The 19,815-nt window shown below is 40.5% G+C and overlaps 1 pseudogene; it reads left to right on the top strand.

Annotated features, from left to right (window-relative positions):
- The first annotated feature begins 10,928 nt into the window (after nt 1-10,928).
- Nucleotides 10,929-11,795, top strand: LOC128045492 (40S ribosomal protein SA-like; annotated as a pseudogene).
- Nucleotides 11,796-19,815: the final 8,020 nt, after the last annotated feature.

Below are 19,815 nucleotides of genomic sequence, written 5' to 3'. Positions count from 1 at the left end.
TCTCTATTCTATTTGTTCATTTACAAATTTGTTTCTGTAATTCTTTTCTCCCTCAGTCAGTTTTCAAATGCCTCTATGTTGCTTTATGTATGCAAAGTATTCCAGAGATCTTAGGTATAAACACAACTCTTTTCCAATCTAATTAAACTTAAAAAACATTTGAGGAACTATTTATTATTTAAAAGAATTCTTTGAGTGAATTAATCATTTTCTGAATTTTTAATCTAAATCTGATTTTTATATATCAAATTTACTTAATACAAGGTATACAAAACTAAATAGTATAATTTGCAGATCTAGATGGAAGGGAATACCTTACATAATTTACTAAGTATTATCCATGGACATTGAGAAATGTATCACAAATGGGACATGTATCACAAAAATACATACAGATAAAAAATCCATGAGTTTTATAAAATGGGTTGAATCAAGCTGGCCAAAAAATCAGATTAGTCACAGTGAGACCCACATGAGAACCAGCATTTGCAAAGAACTCATGAAAATCAAACAATTTGCCTAAAGGAATTAGAGTCTAATTTCCTTTTCCTTTAAACTTTTTGAAATTTTTCAGGCCTATTTTATACAATGAACTTGAAGTTCTTATCAAAAAGGCATACTTACAGATTTGATTGACCCAGTGAACATTTCAGTAGGTCTTACTAAAACACAGAATGTTGAAAGTAAGGAAAGACAAGAGGGTAGTATATATGATATAGGCTAATACAGTCCCATGGCTAACTACTGGTTTTTGAAGTACCAGAAAACAGACTTGAAGTGGCAGGAACACAAATTAGACCCAATATAAGACTAAACTTTCTAACAATCTGAACTAAACAAAGATCAAGTTTCCCATCACTCTAAGTGTGCAAACTAGGTCGGGAAGATCCCCTGGAGAAGGGAATGGCTACTCAGTCCAGTATTCTTGCCTGGAGAATTCCATAGACAGAGGAGCCTGGCAGACTGCTGTTCATGGGCTTGCAAAGAGTCAGACAGGATCAAACTAACACCTTCACTTTCACTTGCAGATTGGATTCAAGTGTTGCATAGGGGATTTAATTAACATTTAAAGATCTAATCTTTACATATTTCTAAACATTCAGATGATCTAATTCTATGATCTTACAGCATATTAATAAGTAGAGACATTATTTTGCTGACAAAGGTCTGTATAGTCAAAGCTATGGTTTTTCTAGTAGCCATGTATGGATGTGAGAGTTGGACCATAAAGAAGGCTGAGCATCAAAGAACTGATGCTTTGAACTGTGGTGTTGGAGAAGACTCTTGACAGTCCCTTGGACAGTAAGGAGATCAAACCAGTCAATCTAAAGGAAATCAAACCTGAATGTTCATTGGAAGGACTGATGCTGAAATTGAAGCTCCAATACTCTGGCCACCTGATGGGAAGAGCTGACTCATTAGAAAAGACCCTGATGCTGGGAAAGATTGAAGGCAGGAGGAGAAGGGGACAACAGAGGATGAGATGGTTGGATGGCATCACTGACTCAATGAACATGAGTTTGAGCAAGCTCCAGGAGACAGTTTATGACAGAGAAGCCTGGGGGCCGCAGTCAGATACACAGAGTCGCAGAGTCAGATACACCTGAGCGACTGAACAACAATAAAGATACTTTGGTGGTCACACAAGGAACTTCCTTGGCCTTAATTCCTCTATAAGATGACTGTAATTAATACCTGCCCCGATATTGCATATAGGAAATAATAGAAGAATATCTAGAGTATCTTACTTAATCGCTCACTTGTTGGGTGACCTTGGTTTTTGTTTTGTCATCTGCAAGTGTGGTCTGGGAACCCTAAAGGCATGTCCTAAGAGTTCACTCTACTCTATAGATGTTGCTTCTCCAAGTCTCTGACTCTAGCTGTATATAAGCCCAGCATCTAGCTAGAATAACCAGCCAAAATTCTGTTTCTGACATTCAGAAGAATGTAAAATCTCTAACATAATTTCACGTGGCTTATGTGGGAAATCCTACAGTCGTTACTGACTGCTTGCTCCACCTATACCCATTCATGGTAGCCAATCACAAAGAAAGGTCCCAGGACCTTTTCTAGTCATCAGTAGCCTTCACATACCCAGTCAAACATTCTACTGAAAGACTATTACCAAGAATTCCCTGGTAATCTAGTGGTTAGGACTAGTGCTTTCACTGCTGGGGCCCGGATTCAACCCCTAGTCAGGGAACTAAGATTCCACAAGCTGTGCAGCATGGCCAAAAAACAAAATAAATTAATTTTTTTAAAAAAAGGCTACCAAGCAGTTTTATATTTCTGATAAGAATTATATCACCCCTGCTCCCGAAGCAGCTCTTTGTATTATAATACTAAGAAAGAGCAAATAGATGAACTCCAAGTTTATCTCCATTACAATATTTTAGAATATTAGTTATATCATTTACTACTACTTCTAAAATAAATACAGAAAGAATACTACCAAGGGAAATATTACATGAATCATTGTGACAAAAATGCCAAATATAGCACAGAAAAGTTTCTAAAATGAATTTTTTTTCTTACAGCAACCCATTAAAATTGACTATCAAGTCATTTGCATATACCTCACACTTAAGTTGCAAAATTCATTATCTCATTAACTGAAAAAAACTCTCCCATCAGCTTAATATTCTCTGTCTAATCCCAATATTGCATTCTTTTGCAGTCCGATTAGAAATAAGCCCATTCTTTTCTTAACCTTTTATGCATTTGATCCAAAAAAATTGTACTTCAAAAAAAAATCAAAATAAAACTGAACTATTATTTGTTGCCAGAGGATCGATTAGTTGTGAATTCTACTTGCTGAATGTTTGAAGTCACTATGGAAAAATCAACATTTCTTACTGTGCACACAATGAGCTTGCTGTGAACTGAATTGTGCCCCCTACCAATTCATATGTTGGAACCCTAACCCCAGTGTGACTGTATTCAGAGGGCTCCTTGGTGGCTCAGACAGTAAAAAAAAATCTGTCTTAATGCAGGAGACTCAGGTTCGATCCCTGGGTTGGGACTGTATTTAGAGATAGGGCCAAAAGGAGTAATTAAAGGTAAATGAGGCCAAAGCCTTTGACTGTGTGGATCAGAAAAAACTGCGGAAAATTCTGAAAGAGATTGGAATACCAGACCACCTGACTTGCCTCTTGAGAAATCTGTATGCAGGTCAGGAAGAAATAGTTAGAACTGGACATGGAACATAGACTGGTTCCAAATAGGAAAAGGAGTACATCAAGGCTGTATATTGTCACCCTGCGTATTTAAATTATATGCAGAGGACATCATGAGAAACGCGGGGCTGGAAGAAGCACAAGCCGGAATCAAGATTGCCGGGAGAAATATCAATAACCTCAGGTATGCAGATGACAGCACCCTTATGGCAGAAAGTGAAGAACTGAAGGGCCTCTTGATGAAAGTGAAAGAGGAGAGTGAAAAAGTTGGCTTAAAGTTCAACATTCAGAAAACGAAGATCATGGCATCTGGTCCCATCACTTCATGGCAGATAGATGGGGAAATAGTGGAAACAGTGTCAGACTTTATTTTTCTGGGCTCCAAAATCACTGCCGATGGTGACTGCAGCCATGAAATTAAAAGACACTTACTCCTTGGAAGGAAAACTATGACCAACCTAGACAGCATATTAAAAAGCAGAGACATCACTTTGTCAACAAAGGTCAGTCTAGTCAAGGTTATGGTTTTTCCAGTGGTCATGTATGGATGTGAGAGTTGGACTATAAAGAAAGCTGAGCGCCAAAGAATTGATGCTTTTGAACTGTGGTGTTGGAGAAGACTCTTGAGAGTCCCTTGGACTGCAAGGAGATCCAACCAGTCCATTCTAAAGGAGATCAGTCCTGGGTATTCATTGAAAGGACTGATTTTAAGCTGCAACTCCAATACTTTGGCCACCTGATGCGAACAGCTGACTCATTGGAAAAGACCCTGATGCTGGGAAAGATTGAGGGCAGGAGGAGAAGGGGATGACAGAGGATGAGATGGTTGGATGGCATCACCTACTCAATGGACATGGGTTTGGGTGGACTCCGGGAGTTGATGATGGACAGGGAGGCCTGGAGTGCTGTGGTTCATGGGGTCGCAAAGAGTCAGACATGACTGAGTGACGGAACTGAGCTGAACTGAGGTCATAATGAGGGCTTCCACAGTGGCTCAGTGGGAAAGAATCTGCCTCCAATGCAGGCGATGCAGGAGATCCAGGTTCAATACCTGGGTTGGGAAGATCCCCTGGAGAAGGGATAGGCCACCCACTCCAATATTCATGGGCTTCCCTGGTGGCTCAAACAGTAAAGAATCCACCCACAATTCAGGAGACCTGGGTTTGATCCCTGGGTTGCCCTTCCTGGAGGAGGGCATGGCAACCCACTCCAGTATTCTTGCCTGGAGAATCCCCATGGACAGAGGAGCTTGGAGGGCTACAGTACATGGGGTCGCAAAGAGTCAGACACGACTGAGTGACTAAGCACAGAGATCATAAGGGTGGGTTTCTGACATGATAGGATTAGTTCCTTATAAGAAGAGACATTGGAGACCTTGTTCACTCTGAGTGCACACAAAGAGGTCACATAAGCACATGGCGAGAAGGGCACCACGCTCAAGCCAGGAGGAGAGGCCTCTCCAGAAACCAATCTTGCTGAAACTCTGGTCTTGGATTTCTGGCCTTTCAAACTGTGAGAAAATAAATGTCTGCTGTTTAAGCCACCCAATCTATGGCATTTTGTTATTGCAGCTTGAGCTAAGACAGAGCTAATGATCATGAAACTTCTCTGAGAGCCAAAGTCTCTTTACTATAGTCTTATGCTATGTCAACAGTGTATAATGGCCAGCATTTAAATACTGAAAATGACCACTTGAATTTTAAACAAGTTTTCCTGGCCCCAAGCTGCTGTCTCTTCATCTAGAAAATGATAGGAGTATTGCTATCGTGAAGATATCCCTCAGTGGGGGAAAAAAATGAAGTTATCATCATAAAAGTCATCATCATTTGTGCAACAGATCCTATGGATTTCTCCCTAACAATAAAATTTCAAACTAATTCATTTATTTGAAAAATCTACTTATTATTGGGGAATGATTTTTTTTTCTTTTGCCTAATGTTTCCTTCCTGTGAAGATAGCTAAGGCCTTTCTCTTTCCCTTTACCCATTTGAACCAAACTGATAAACTTTGTAAAGAGTGTTTACATTACCTCAACTCCTCTTTCTCTTGAGATGTGCCTATCTGCAGAAAGCACAAATTCTTTGTTTTCAGTTCAGTTCAGTTCATTTCCGTCGCTCAGTCATGTCCGACTCTTTGTGACCCCATGAACCACAGCACACCAGGCCTCCCTGTCCATCACCAACTCCCGGAGTCCACCCAAACCCATGTCCATTGAGTCGGTGATGCCATCCATCTATCTCATCCTCTGTCATCCCCTTTTTCTCTTGGCCTCAATCTTCTTCAGCATCAGGGTCTTTTCAAATGAGTCAGCTCTTCACATCAGGTAGCCAAAGTATTGGAGTTAAGGCTTCAACATCAGTCCTTTCAATGAATACCCAGGACTGATCTCCCTTAGGATGGACTGGTTGGATCTCCTTGCAGTCCAAGGGACCCGCAAGAGTCTTCTCCAACACCACAATTCAAAAGCATCAATTCTTTGGTGCTCAGCTTTCTTTATAGTCCAACTCTCACATCCATACATGTCCACTGGAAAAACCATAGGCTTGACTAGACTGACCTTTGTTGACAAATAATGTCTCTCCTTTTTAATATGCTGTCTAGGTTGGTCATAGCTTTCCTTCCAAGGAGTAAGTGTCTTTTAATTTCATGGCTGCAATCACCATCTTCAGTGATTTTGGAGCCCAGAAAAATAAAGTCTGACACTGTTTCCACTGTTTCCCCATCTATCTGCCATGAAGTGATGGGACTGGATGCCATGATCTTCGTTTTCTGAATGTTGAACTTTAAGCCAACTTTTTCACTCTCCTCTTTCACTTTCATCAAGAGGCTCTTTAGTTCTTCTTCACTTTCTGCCATAAGGGTGCTGTCATCTGCATATCTGAGGTTATCCCGGCAATCTTGATTCCGGCTTGTGCTTCTTCCAGCCCCGCGTTTCTCATGATGTCCTCTGCATATAATTTAAATACGCAGGGTGACAATATACAGCCTTGATGTACTCCTTTTCCTATTTGGAACCAGTCTGTTGTTCCATGTCCAGTTCTAACTGTCACCTCCTGACCTGCATACAGGTTTCTCAAGAGGCAGGTCAGGTGGTCTGGTATTCCCATCTCTTTCAGAATTTTCCACAGTATATTGTGATCCACACAGTCAAAGGCTTTGGCATAGTCAATAAAGCAGAAATAGATGTTTTTCTGGAAATCTCTTGCTTTTTCCATGATCCAGTTGATGTTGGCAATTTGATCTCTGGTTCCTGTGCCTTTTCTAAAACGAGCTTGAACATCTGGAAGTTCATGGTTCACGTATTGCTGAAACCTGGCTTGGAGAATTTTGAGCTTTACTTCACTAGCATGTGAGATGAGTGTAATTGTGTGGTAGTTTGAGCATTCTTTGGCATTGCCTTTCTTTGGGATTGGAATGAAAACTGACCTTTTCCAGTCCTATGGCCACTGCCGAGTTTTCCACGTTTGCTGGCATATTGAGTGCAGCACTTTCACAGCATCATCTTTCAGGATTTGAAATAGCTCAACTGGAATTCCATCACCTCCACTAGCTTTGTTTGTAGTGATGCTTCCTAAGGCCCACTTGACTTCACATTCCAGGATGTCTAGCTCTAGGTGAGTGATCACACCATCATGATTATCTGGGTTATGAAGATCTTTTTGTACAGTTCTTCTGTGTTACCATGTTAAAAATCTTACCTAAGCTGTCTTTCCATGTAAGAAAGCCCAGGACCAACTGGGTAAGTATATCTAATGTCAGGATTTCGTTAGAAAGTCCATTCAGCCCTGACACTAAGCCAACATAGCCTGTATCAGTAATAAAGATGCTATTTTGGCCTCAGCATTTACTCTCAAAAAAAAGAAAACCTCTCAAATTACTCTGAAAGAAGAAGAGCAGGGTATTATCTAATGCCAACTCCTTTCAGAGAACATGTCCAGCATAACTGCAGGACAAACCTTTGATTTCTATTATCTCTACCATTTGAGAGTCCAGGAGAAAACATGAACCTTAATAGAGGTGGAATTATCCTTGCTATGACTGCAGTAAATATTTGTTGAAGGGGAAAAAAATGGAAAGAGAAGATACACCATATATACCTAGTTTAATGGAAAGCCTATTTCTGCCATATACATTGGAGAAATTGTTCAAGAACAGTTCATCCATGTGAAAATATTAGCACTGTAATTCTGCCAAGGTCAGTAAGACCTAGTGATTTGCTGAGATATCACCTTCATTTCACCAGGTAAATAAAGGCTCCTTTTTCAGTATGTCCTATCCAAGAAGGCACTCCATAGCCACAGTTAAATTATGAATACAGCACATATGTTCCATACCATATCATTTACAGCACAATTTAGCATAGACATAATGCTTTGTAACAAACTACAATACCATTCACAAAATGCATTTAAATAGCATAATTTAGTTCATTAAATTCAGTCATTTACAGTAAATCAAAATCATCATAGGAACTGAAGAGAGTACACAGTTGTTTGTTTGAATAGTTAAGCTAGGTAAGTCAATTTCTTTTTGAAGGTCAAGGACACAGTTGTTTCCATTTTCTTTTATAAAAAAGATACAGCTGGTGTCAAAAGATAATTTAATGTCACTTTGAAATGATCAACCCTCTTTTTTTCACCCCCCATCTCCAGTTGCATATCATATCCCTGCCACTCCTAAAATATAAAATTCTCCAAAAACATTTTGCATACTAGTAACTAGAAGGTGTCTATAGATTTTACCATATCTCAAATGGACAATTTCTTTAAATTTTTAACCAAAATATGTACCTTTGGCCCTGAGAAAGTTTCAAACACTAAATCATAGTACATGTAGTCATCTGTTTATCTGTCTGCTTTTCATACCATATTGTAAGCCCCTTGTGGGGCTTAGTCAATCATATTTAGATTCCTACAACCTAGCAGTGTTTGTTGACTGTAAATTCTTTGAAAGCAAGGACTGGTTCTTTTATTTATCTATTTCTAGTCTGACTGTTACACTGTCCGATGTTCTCTGAAAAGAATCACATTCCAGGAGGACACAATTGTCTTTACCTAACCCAAGTCTTTTAGCCTTTTCCTGAAATGCTTTCACCAGAAACTCAACCAACAATAATCGATTGTATGAGGATTTCAGCTAGAGTTCAACTGCTTTAAGGCTAATGCAATCTAGACAGCATCCATGGGCTCAGCATTTATCCAGACATTCCATAACCTTATATATGCCTTGCCCTAGGTACTGTGTTAACTGCAGAGGATAAGGACTCAGGTGAGACCTGAATGCTGTCCTCAAGCTGCTTAGAGTGCAGCAGGGCACACCATCAATGGTGCAGTGTCCGAGGTAAGCACAAGTGCTCAGAGCGAGCTACACTGTCTTGATAATAAAAAGACACCACCTCCCTCTCTTCAGTACTTCCCACCCTCTAGGAAGAACTAGTTTCCACTCTCAGCCTTTTTTGTTGTTGCTGTTATTCATTGATTTATTTTTGGCTGCCCTGGGTCTTCCTTGCTTTGCACAGGCTTTCGTTGTGGTGCTCAGCCCTTTTTGAGAGGGCCTGGAGGAAGTGATAACCTGGAGGAAGCCTAAAGGAGACTACCAGGTAGAAGGGTTGCCTGCTCACATTTCTTCCCTTCAGGCTGCCTTTCCCCTTTTACTTAAAAAGGAGGCAGAGAAGGAAAGAATGTTGGAAGATGAAGAGGGAAATTTTTTAATTCATAGTAACTGTTCTTGAAAGTATCTGAATATTGCTGGGGAGAATATTGCTGGTATGAGGAACCATGTCAGAGTCCATTACCATGAACAGCCTCTAATTCTATTGACCCCCTACACTGAGAATATCAACAGCTCCACAGAGCCCAAGCAATAAAGCACAAACTCCTTAGATTGCATTAAACACTTCTGTACTCTGGCTTCAGTCTAGAGACTAGAAACTGCCAGTTCCTTCTGCTACCTATTTTCCCCTTCTTCTATCAGCAACAAAAATTTTAGCTGGAAACACAGTTGCCCAGATAAAAAAATTATTTCCCAGTTTCCTTTACAGCTAGATGTGGCCAGATGACTAAATTCGGGCCAACAGAACACAAGTGAAAATGTCAGGAGGAAGCTTCTGGGAACCTAAAGAGACAGTTAGATGCACACCTCATCCTGCCCATTGGAACACGCCATGCCAATCCTGGATTGTCTACCTCCAGATTTGTAACTAAAAGGGAAATTATTTTCTATCCTATTTCAGCCACTGGATTCAGCCACTATTTGAACATTGTGTATTCTGCAAACTCCCTTTCCCCCAGGTCCGCCCATAGAGGCCTTCTATCAGCCAGGCAATGTGTCTCTAAATACCTCGTTTTATTTCAAGCCTCACAAATACCCTGTTAGGTAGCTGCTATTATTAGTTCCACTTTACAGATGAAGAAACTGAGACTTATAAAGATGAATTTACTCCAGAGGCTATGCTTGTAATCTCTGTAACGGCACTGTCCAGTAGAACTTTCCACAGGAATGAAAATGCTTTATATCTGAGTTGTCTAATACAGTAGCCACTACCCGTATATGGCTGTGGAGCACTTGAAATATGGCTAGTTCAATTTCAATTTCATTAAATTTTAATTAATTGAATTTCGATAGCCACGTGTAGGTAATGGCTACAGTGTTGAATGCTACAGCTCTCAAGACTCCATACTGAAGCTTTAGAAAACAGCACCACCATGCCTTGTATTGATCAGGTGCTCGATAGATGTTTGCTTTAGTACTTTGAGTTGGATTGAGGTGAACATCAACTACACTAGACATAATCCATGTAGATGGAAAAAAAAAATGGAGAAAGGGAGAAACTTCAACAAATTCAGGGACAATATGCAAAATGATGAAGCTGAAGGGACAACAACAAAACACTCAAGCTCAGCATCAGTAGCAGGAGGACCCTCAACTCATTTTGTCCTTGCTCAAGCGGAGTCTGGAAGAGGTACGTCAAGATGGGCAAAGACAGCGTATATAAACCCAGTTTAATAAAAGCTGGGCTGGCATCCATTTATAAAAACCTCCAGAGGACACTGAGGTTTCTCATACTATCTATTAAGAAACTGTCTGTAAAAGGTTGGGATGGGTCTCACTAGGCTGGAAAGAATAAGTCCAGATCACTCTATTTAACAACCATTCATCATAAATTCCATTTTTCATTTGGTGAGGAAATGACAGAAACTTACTCACTCCTGGTTACAGCAATTCAGAGCCAAAAAAAAAAAAAAAAAAAAAAAACCTTCTAGTTATACTATTAGACCAAACTCTAAAATTTTAGGCCCCTTTGGAATTTTTCACTCTTGCTTTTACCCCACTGAGGTGGAGCACCAAAGAATGCAGTCAGGGACCCACACTGTTTAGTAGCTCCTCTCAGCCTGGCCATTCTGGGTGTGACCTTTCACTAGGTCCCTGGCATAAGGCAGCATGTCGTCTCTTGGAGCAAAGCCAGAATGTAAGATGAAAAGCCTCATGCGGAGGATGACGCAAGGGAAATAATCATGACTTTCATACTGAGAGCCAGAAAGAAATTTGAGGTCTTAGGCACACTGGTACCTAAGCCTGGGGGTTTTACTGAGCATAAAATTCCCTTAACATTTCATTTTGTAGAGCTTCCAGCCACAGAACAGTAAGTAGACTAGCAGTGGAACTGTGGGTATGCCACTCTGCACTACCCAGAGAGGGGTCCAGATGGTGCTGTCCTGGATTTCCATAATAATTTAAAGGGAAACATTCACAATGTCCAGAGCCCTTGATGTCCTACAGATGAAGTGGGAGGAAGTCCTCAAATTCCAAGCAGCAGGAACCCACTTAGGTGGCACCAACCGTGACTTCCAAATGGAACAGTGCATCTACTAAAGGAAAAGAGATGGTGTCTACATTCTAGATCTGAAGGGGGCCTGGGAGAAGCTTCTGCAGATGGCTTGTGCCATCTTGTTTAAAAACCTGCTGATCAGTGTCACGTCCTTCAGGAACACAGGCCAGGGTGCTGTGCTGAAGTGTGCTGCAACCACCGCAGCCAGTCCTCCTGCTGCCCGCTTCACTCCCAGAACCTTCACTCACCAAACCCTGGCAGCTTGCAGGGGCTGCTTCTTCTGGTGGTCACTGATCCCAGGGCTGACAACCAGCCTCTCATGGAGGTGCTGTGTGTTAACCCACTGACCACCGTGCCCTGTACACAGATTCTCCTCTGTGCCTTGTGGACGCTGACATCCTTGCAGCAAGAAGGAAGCTCACTCAGTGGGTCTGAGGAGATGGTGCTGCCCAGTAAGTTCGGCATGCACGTGGCGCCATCCTGGGGACACACCTGTTGAAGGGCACGCCTCACCTCTGCTTCTACCAAGGGGCTGGAGAGATGGAAAAGAATGAGCAGGATGTGCTGAGGAGGCCACAAGGAGGAATGTCAGGGTGAATGGACCACCCCAGCTCCCAAGTTCATGGCTACTTCACCTGAGGTTGCAGACGGGTCTGAAGGCACAGGCACCACTGTGCCTGCCCAGCGGGTCCTGCAGAAGACGGGAGACCTCAGCCACCACTGTGGACTGGTCTGCAGCTCCCACTGCACAGCTGACTGAACCGGTAGGAACAACCACTGAGTGGTCCTAAGCTGCCCTTCTCCAGGCTCTTACGCAGAGAAGACATAAGGTGGATAGAAAATAAACAGCAGTTTCTTTCAAAACAAGACAAAACAATGTTGGTTGTAATGTGTTTGTATTAGGCAACTAACGGGCCCATTCAGTCCAGCAAACATTGCTTTAGTCCCTACTGTGCGAAGGTAGTGCTAAATGCTAAGAGCTCAAATACAAACACAGTGATACTTGGGGACATTTTGTAGCAATGTCTTCCGGAGAACAAATATTTTTAAAATCACTGCCATGCCTTACGTATACTACTTCAGGTAAGTCTCCAAAGCCTCCATAAAATTGATATGATTACTCCTGTTTTTTCAAGTGAAGAGGTTGAAGTTCAAAGTGATTAAACAACCTGCTTGTTTGTACAACTGGTAACTATCACAACCCAGATCCAAATCCAGGCCTACCTAAATCCAAAATGTGTGTCCTTCTCACCAGGCTTCTTGCTTCCCCCATCCCTTCCAAATACAACAGCAAGACAGTATACTCAAAGATTAGCCCCCCGAATAATATCAGATATCCTCAGGGCCTGTAACAGCATGGCCTTTCACAGGCTGAAGTAGCTATTACAAACAATACCCAATCACATATCATATTTGATCTCCAGCGTCACAATTATCCTGTAAGACAATCCTGTGAATATTATCATGCCCATTTGACAAATAAAGAAACTAAGTCTCAGGCAAATTAATTGAGTTGGTCAAAACCATACAACTACTAAAGAAAAGAATCAGCATTGGAACCCAACGCTGACTTTAACTTCTAAGCCAATACTCTTTCAATTAACCACTCTGCCTTGAAAAACAAAGATTCTGAAATCAGAGTAAATTTTGGATTTAATATTAGACCCAATCCTCTTTGAGGAGGGTGGGAGGACTTTCTTACTTGATTACCTAGCAGAAAGCAATGGGTCTGGAAGCAGAAAACCATTAAGACATGCCTAAGAAATAATGAACAAACCAGATTCCAAGATAAAAGGAAAGCTCCACAAGTATCAGGAGAGTACCAAAGACCCCCCGTAAATCAGATATGGACTAACGCTGCTGAGAGCAGGGAGAAGCACAGACAATTAGAGATGAAAAAAAAAAAATCTGATTTTGAAACCTAACTTTGTTGCTTGCGATTTATGTAATTTTAAGCAAGTTATTTCAACCTCTTTGGACTTCATTACTGTTTTTATATCTGCCAAAGTGGATTATTGAATTTGCAAATGTGAAGTGCTTTGCAAAAAGAATCAACAGTTTTAAGAAACTACAAGTGCTAGGACCTGAACTAGAGTTGGAAGGTGTGAGGAGATTGGGAAAAAATTACATGCAAAACCCCCTTAACACTAACAAGAACCATGAGATCATTTTTAATAGTATCTCTTTTTACAGAGAAGGAAACTGAGGTCTGGAAAAGTGAAGTACTTTGGCCAAGGTCACACAACCAGTAAGTGCTGGAGCTATAACTTGAAACCAGGAGCCTGACTCTAGAGACCACACATTTGCTCTCTGCACTGGGGTGCTCTGAAAAGCCAGGGAATAGCAGCAGGAGCAGGACAGGAACACTTATGGAAACTGGCACTCAAATAAAAGCTAAGAAGCCTGGAGAAAAATGACTAGCCTGGAGCTGCTGCTGCTGCTGCTGCTGCTAACCCTGGAGCAATGAGGGTCAAATACAGCACTGGGCTACAAACAAGTAAAGAGGCAGCAACTTGAGGTTACAAATATCACTGAATAAGGCAAAACAAGTGGTCAGAGGACTCAGTTGAGAAGAAACAGAAGAATCCAAGGGAAAAAAACAGAAAAGACAGAAAAAGAAAAATACTAATAGACAAATATTACCCAGTTGTTAATGGGAAAGGAATTATAATTGGGAACAGGGATGTGCTACATACTTCTTTTATTATCAAGGGACAATGCTGCTTCTGCAGCTTTAAAACTAATAAAACTAAAAGCGCTAACATATACGACAAAACAAGAAAATATCAGTGGATCTAGATAGAAAAACAGGGTAGAGAGGTCAAAAACCAAACAATCAGCTTGGCACAGCAGAGAATCCAAACAAAATGCACCTAACAGGGAGACACAGACTAGAATGGCAGAGCTGGAAGGGAGGGGTCTGAGACCTCCACCCCTCCTTCATTTTTTAAGTGCAGGAAACTGAGGCCCAGAGTGGGAAGTGTAATGAGTCCAGGGTCACATCATTCATTGCAGCACACCACAGACACAAACTTGGCCCCAGGTTATAGGCAGTTCAGATTCTACAGATTAATACAAAAGACAGGCTGAGATGGAGGAACAGGTGCCAAAGAGAACACATTTCCTGACAACAGTCACTAAAAAAAACAAGTCTAGATACAGGGCAAACAACCATACACCTTTGTGGGTGTGCAGGATCCCTGTGGTCTTCTTTGTAGAACAAAGGAATCTTTGGGGGAAAGTGGAAGGATGCCTGCGCAGAGAAATCAAGATTTTGTGAACAAGCAATCAGAGCCGATGATGCAAAGGGACTATCTTTTCTGTAATAAACATCCATGAGACTTCAGGTGAGTCATTTAATCTCCCTCAACCTCAGTTTCTCCATCATTTGGATTATCTTGCCAAACAAGGTTGTTGTTACAGAATCAGGATTTCTCAATGTATTTGGCAAAATTCTCGAGGACAGGGTTTGGGGAGTTACATTAATACCTGTGTTTTGGAAACACTGCATTCTCTGTCTGCCACCCTGGAGACTTAAGGTGCACATGAAATGACCATTTCCTCCCTGGTAAAGTAAAAAGATAATAATGTTTTTCTAGAATAGCTGAAAGCATTGAGATAATGCATGTTAGGCATCTAGTTCCATATCCATGAGCGTGCGTCCTCAGTCTCTTCAGTCGTGTTTGACTCTTTGCAACCCTATGGACTGTAGCCCGCCAGGCTCCTCTGTCTATGGGATTCTCCAGGCAAGAATACTGGAGTGGGTTGCCATGCCCTCCTCCAGGGGATCTTCCCAACCCAGGGAACGAACCCACATCTCTTATGTCTTCTGCATTGGCAGGAGGAATCTTTGCCACTAGCGGTCCTGGGAAGCCCTACCATACCTGACACATCACCAGTACTCAATAAAACAGAGTTATTAATATTACTGAAATTTTTTACTGTATTAAGGCTTGGAAAAACAGGTATAAACATCATCCAATAGGACTCTTTTATGTTATGTTGTCAGCAACCAAAAATTCAACTCAAACCAGATTGAGCAAAAAGTAAAATTAGCTCACACAACTGAAAAAACTTTTCCGGCTTTCATCTAATCCAGAGGCACCCATCCATTTGCCTCCCACTCTCAGCCTTACTCTCCTCCATATTATGTGCCGCAAGGAGGCAATGTGCCATTCTGCAACATCATGCCTACAATTCTCCCAGGTTTTGGTCCAGCGAAAAAAAAAGTCAGCTCTTCCTGGTGACTCCCATCTGAGTTTAGGACTTTGGAACAACTTAGGTCGTGGGCACATCCCATATAAGATGTAAAAACATCTTAGGAGTAATGAGTAAGTGAAATATATCATACTGTACATATTATATATACTGGAAAACAATGTTATTAGGAATGGCAACTACATGAGGTGATGAATTCGTTGTTTAACTTGATTGTGGGAAGAATTTCAGAATGTATATGTATATCAAATCATTTTATGTTGTACAGTTTAAATATATACAATTTCTCAAAGAACTTGGAGAAAATAAAAGCACTAAAATAAATAATGTTATTAGAAGGATTTAATACTCTAGCCAGGACCGAGTCACAAGATCTATTCCAGGTAAAGCCCTACCAACTACATTGGAAATAAATGGTTCTCTAAAGGACATTTGGGTAGAGCTCAGAAAAAGGAAGAGCAGAAAAAACAAATATCTATTAGAAGACAAAATCTTTGTAACAAACTAATAGCAAAACAGCAAATAAAAAAGCAGACATTTTCATATATTATTGAGAGGGCATTTTGGCAAATGCACGTTCTTTTTGCCCAACTCCATTCCTAGAAGTTTATCCTGTACATAAATCACATCAGTGTGCAAGGATTTAATTAAAGGCTGATCATTGAAGCAACAGCTGTAACACAGCAAAACACTGTCCATTAATATGAAAGTTGTTAGATTACTATATTCTTAGGGAAATATTGCAGTTATGTTTTAATAAGGTAGATATATATGTTCTGACATGGAAATAAGTCTATGATATGCTGTAAAGGGAACAAATTGCAAAAAATTAGATAAATTTGGTCCTGCTTATGTAGATACATGGGGCTTCCCAGGTGGCTCAGTGGTGAAGAAACTGCCTGTCAAGCAGAAGGTGCAGATTCGATCCTTGGTTGGAAAGATCCCCTGGAGAAGGAGATGGCTGCTGCTGCTGCTGCTAAGTCGCTTCAGTCGTGTCCAACTCTGTGCGACCCCATAGACAGCAGCCCACCAGGCTCCCCCATCCCTGGGATTCTCCAGGCAAGAACACTGGACTGGGTTGCCATTTCTTTCTCCAATGCATGAAAGTGAAAAGTGAAAGGGAAGTCACTTAGTCGCTCAGTTGCCACAACCCACTCCAATATTCTTGCCTGGAGAATCCCATGAACAGAGGAGCCTAACAGGCTGCAATCCATGCGGTCGCAAAGAGAGTCAGACACGACTGAGCAAGTAAACAACACATGTAGATATGTAAAAAATATATGGAAGAATATCCAAAAAATGAGTAATACTATTTATTGCTGAGGAAGAAGTACTAGGGAGTTAGAAAGAAGGAGAAGGAAGAAGACATTTACTTTACACTTTGTATCCTGTGGGATTTTGTTTTGCTAAATACACATGATTTTTATTGCTTTAAAAAGTCTAAAAAATTTTTCTGGAATTGAGCTGCAGGAGTTGCTTGTATATTTTTGAGATTAGTTGTTTGTCAGTTGCTTCATTGGCTATTATTTCCTCCCTTTCTGAAGGCTGTCTTTTCACCTTGCTTATAGTTTCCTTTGTTGTGCAGAAGCTTTTAAGTTTAATTAGGTCCCATTTGTTTATTTTTGCTTTTATTTCCAGTATTCCGGGAGGTGGGTCATAGAGGATCCTGCTGTGATTTATACAGATGTATAGAACAGTCTTTTGGACTTTGTGGGAGAGGGAGAGGGTGGGATGATTTGGGAGAATGGCATTGAAACATGTATAATATCACATATGAAATGAATCGCCAGTCCAGGTTCAATGCATGATACTGGATGCTTGGGGCTGGTGCACTGGGATGACCCAGAGGGATGGTACGGGGAGGGAGGAGGGAGGGGGTTTCAGGATGGGGAACACATGTATACCTGTGGCAGATTCATGTTGATGTATGGCAAAACTAATACAATATTGTAAAGTAATTAACTTCCAATTAAAATTAATAAATTTATATAAAAAAATAAAGTGTAATAAAACAAGAAAAAAAAAGCCTAAAAAACACCTGTTCATGTGACTATTAGCATGACTTGTAGTTTGCACCAGTGACTCTACAGGAACAAAAATGTTTGCTTTATATGTGCTGAAGAAATGTATTAAATTACTAAAAAGATTTGTAAATGGAATTTCACCATGAGACTACATACTTCTAAAAAATTTACAAGTCTTCTTGTTAAGAAGCAGTATAATATTGTCATGCTATTCTAGCAAATTATCTGGGCTACTGAGTCAACTTGGTTCATTTATTTACTTTGTTTATCGGTCAGACCAGCCCATTACAGGATTTTGCCACTATAAATTGGCCCCTGGACTAACTCGTTCAGGCAGGAAGAAACTCCATCAAACCCAATAATTAATCGGGCAGTCCTCCTCCATATGTCGTGATGACTATTCATTAAAGCAATGCATATGGCTCTTACCTACATGTGCTAGCTTTTTGCTTTTATTCATGGTTCAACAAATTTATGAACCTTAGATCCAATGGAACAAAGTAAAATTAATACAGAAAATATTATAATTAGGTTGACAGTTTAAAACTAGAAAAGAAAAACAGAAATTGAGAAGAGATGTTGCCATTAAAAGCAGAACTCATGACACATGGAACATCTTTTGATGGCCTTCTATGTGCAAGGTACAAGGCTAAACTCTAGAAACACAAAGGGATATATATGACATTGTACATGCCCACAGTCTTCCTTTTTGTTTGAAGAGATAGCACATGTATTGAAAGAAAACCAAGTAACTATATAAGGTTATCACTGGCCAATGCCTATATTTCTATTCATCAAGATTCCCATTTAAGATGCATGAAGCATCTTAGAAGTAATGAATAAGTGAAATATATCATACTATATATATTATATATACTGGAAGAACTATCGCTAAATTTACAGTGTTGTTATGGACTGAATATTTGTGTTCCCCCCAAATTTGTATGTTCAAATCCTGACACCTAGTGTAATGGTGTTGGGAGATGGGGCCTTTGGGAGGTAACAGGTCTTGAGGGTGGAGCGCTCATGAATAGGACTAGGGCCCTTATAAGAAAACACAGGAGAGCTTATTCCTGTTCTCTGCTCTTCCCTCCACGTGAGGATACAGTGAAAGCACCAGTCTGCAACCCAGAAGAGGGCCCTTACCAGATTCTAACCATGTTGGTATCCTGATGTCAGACTTCCAGCCTCCAGAACTGAGAAATTTCTGTTGCTTATAAGCCACTCAATCTATATATCTTGTTATTGCATCCCAAACTTATGTAAGTGTATAGCAGTTAGCCATATCATTTTATAGAATAAGAAATGAATATTACCAAATTGAATTGATAATGCTTTGGTAACTTAAGTATTAATAACATAATTCTATATGATTCATTTTAAAATATATACCAGAAGTACAACCAAAATAATTATTTTGAATTGTCATTGTGAGTGACATAAAATATGACAATAATCATAATTACAATCATAGCTAACACTTGCCGGGTATTATTATGTGCAAGGTACTATTCTAAGTTACATATAAATATATATTTCATCCTCACAAAAATTTTATGATGCAAGTAATTTCTTACCCCTATTTTATAGATGGGCTTTATATACTTTACACCTGGGCTTTCCAGGTGGCTCAGTGATGAAGAATCCACCTGCCAATGCAGATGCGAGTTCAATCCCTGGGTCTGAAAGATCCCCTGGAGAAGGAAATGGCAGCCTACTCCAGAACTCTTGCCTGCATAATCCCATGGACAGAGGAGCCTGGTGGGCTATAGTCCATAGGGTTGCAAAGAGTTGGACATGACTGAGCACGCATGCATGCGCGCATGCACGCACACACACACACACTTTACAGAAAAACTGAGGCTGAGAAATTAAATAATTTGCTCAAGGTAAGCATCAGGGCCAGACTTCAAAACCAGGCAGGCTGACTCCAGAGTCCATACCCAAAAACACTATGATGAATAAACAGTATGCATTCTCTGAATAATCATTTTGTTCATATTTTTAAGGAGAAAATAGAAGGTGAAGAATAGTAAAGATATGATTTCTTTATTCTGGAAGTCGGCACTTCCTTTGAAGCCTCAAGCCATGCCTTGCACATTATAGACAATTGATAAATATCTGTCTTATGAATGGTTGAGCTCTTAGGATCCATATTCCCACCCGCCTTCAAAAGCCCTGACCATGTGACTTTTCCCTAGTAGTCTAGTAGAGAGGGTGGCTCTCTTCCCAGGGTTCCACACAAGAAGCAGAAAGTGTCTGAGAGAAAGTGTGTAACAGAGCAGAACACAGTCTGAGAACCAGCCCTGACCCCTTTTAGTTATATAACCTTGGATAAGTCGGTCCACTCCTCTTGGAAATGAATGTTCACATTTTTCAAATGAAAGTTGGATCAGATGATTTTCAAACCGTGCTTAGAAGGAAGGAAGAAGGGGAAGCATGTGAACAGGTGCCACCTCTTTGGCTTCAAAGAGAGTAGCTCTCCTTAAACCTGTTTTACATATTAAGTATATGAGATTTTGTTGGAATAAAGGAACTCGAGGCTTTACAAAGTTTGAAGACCACTGGA

The sequence above is a fragment of the Budorcas taxicolor genome, chromosome 3, assembly GCF_023091745.1.
Source record: "Budorcas taxicolor isolate Tak-1 chromosome 3, Takin1.1, whole genome shotgun sequence".
In the NCBI taxonomy this organism is placed as follows: Eukaryota; Metazoa; Chordata; class Mammalia; order Artiodactyla; family Bovidae; genus Budorcas; species Budorcas taxicolor.
Note: the sequence above shows the minus strand (reverse complement) of the source record. Positions and strands in the feature narration are given on the sequence as shown.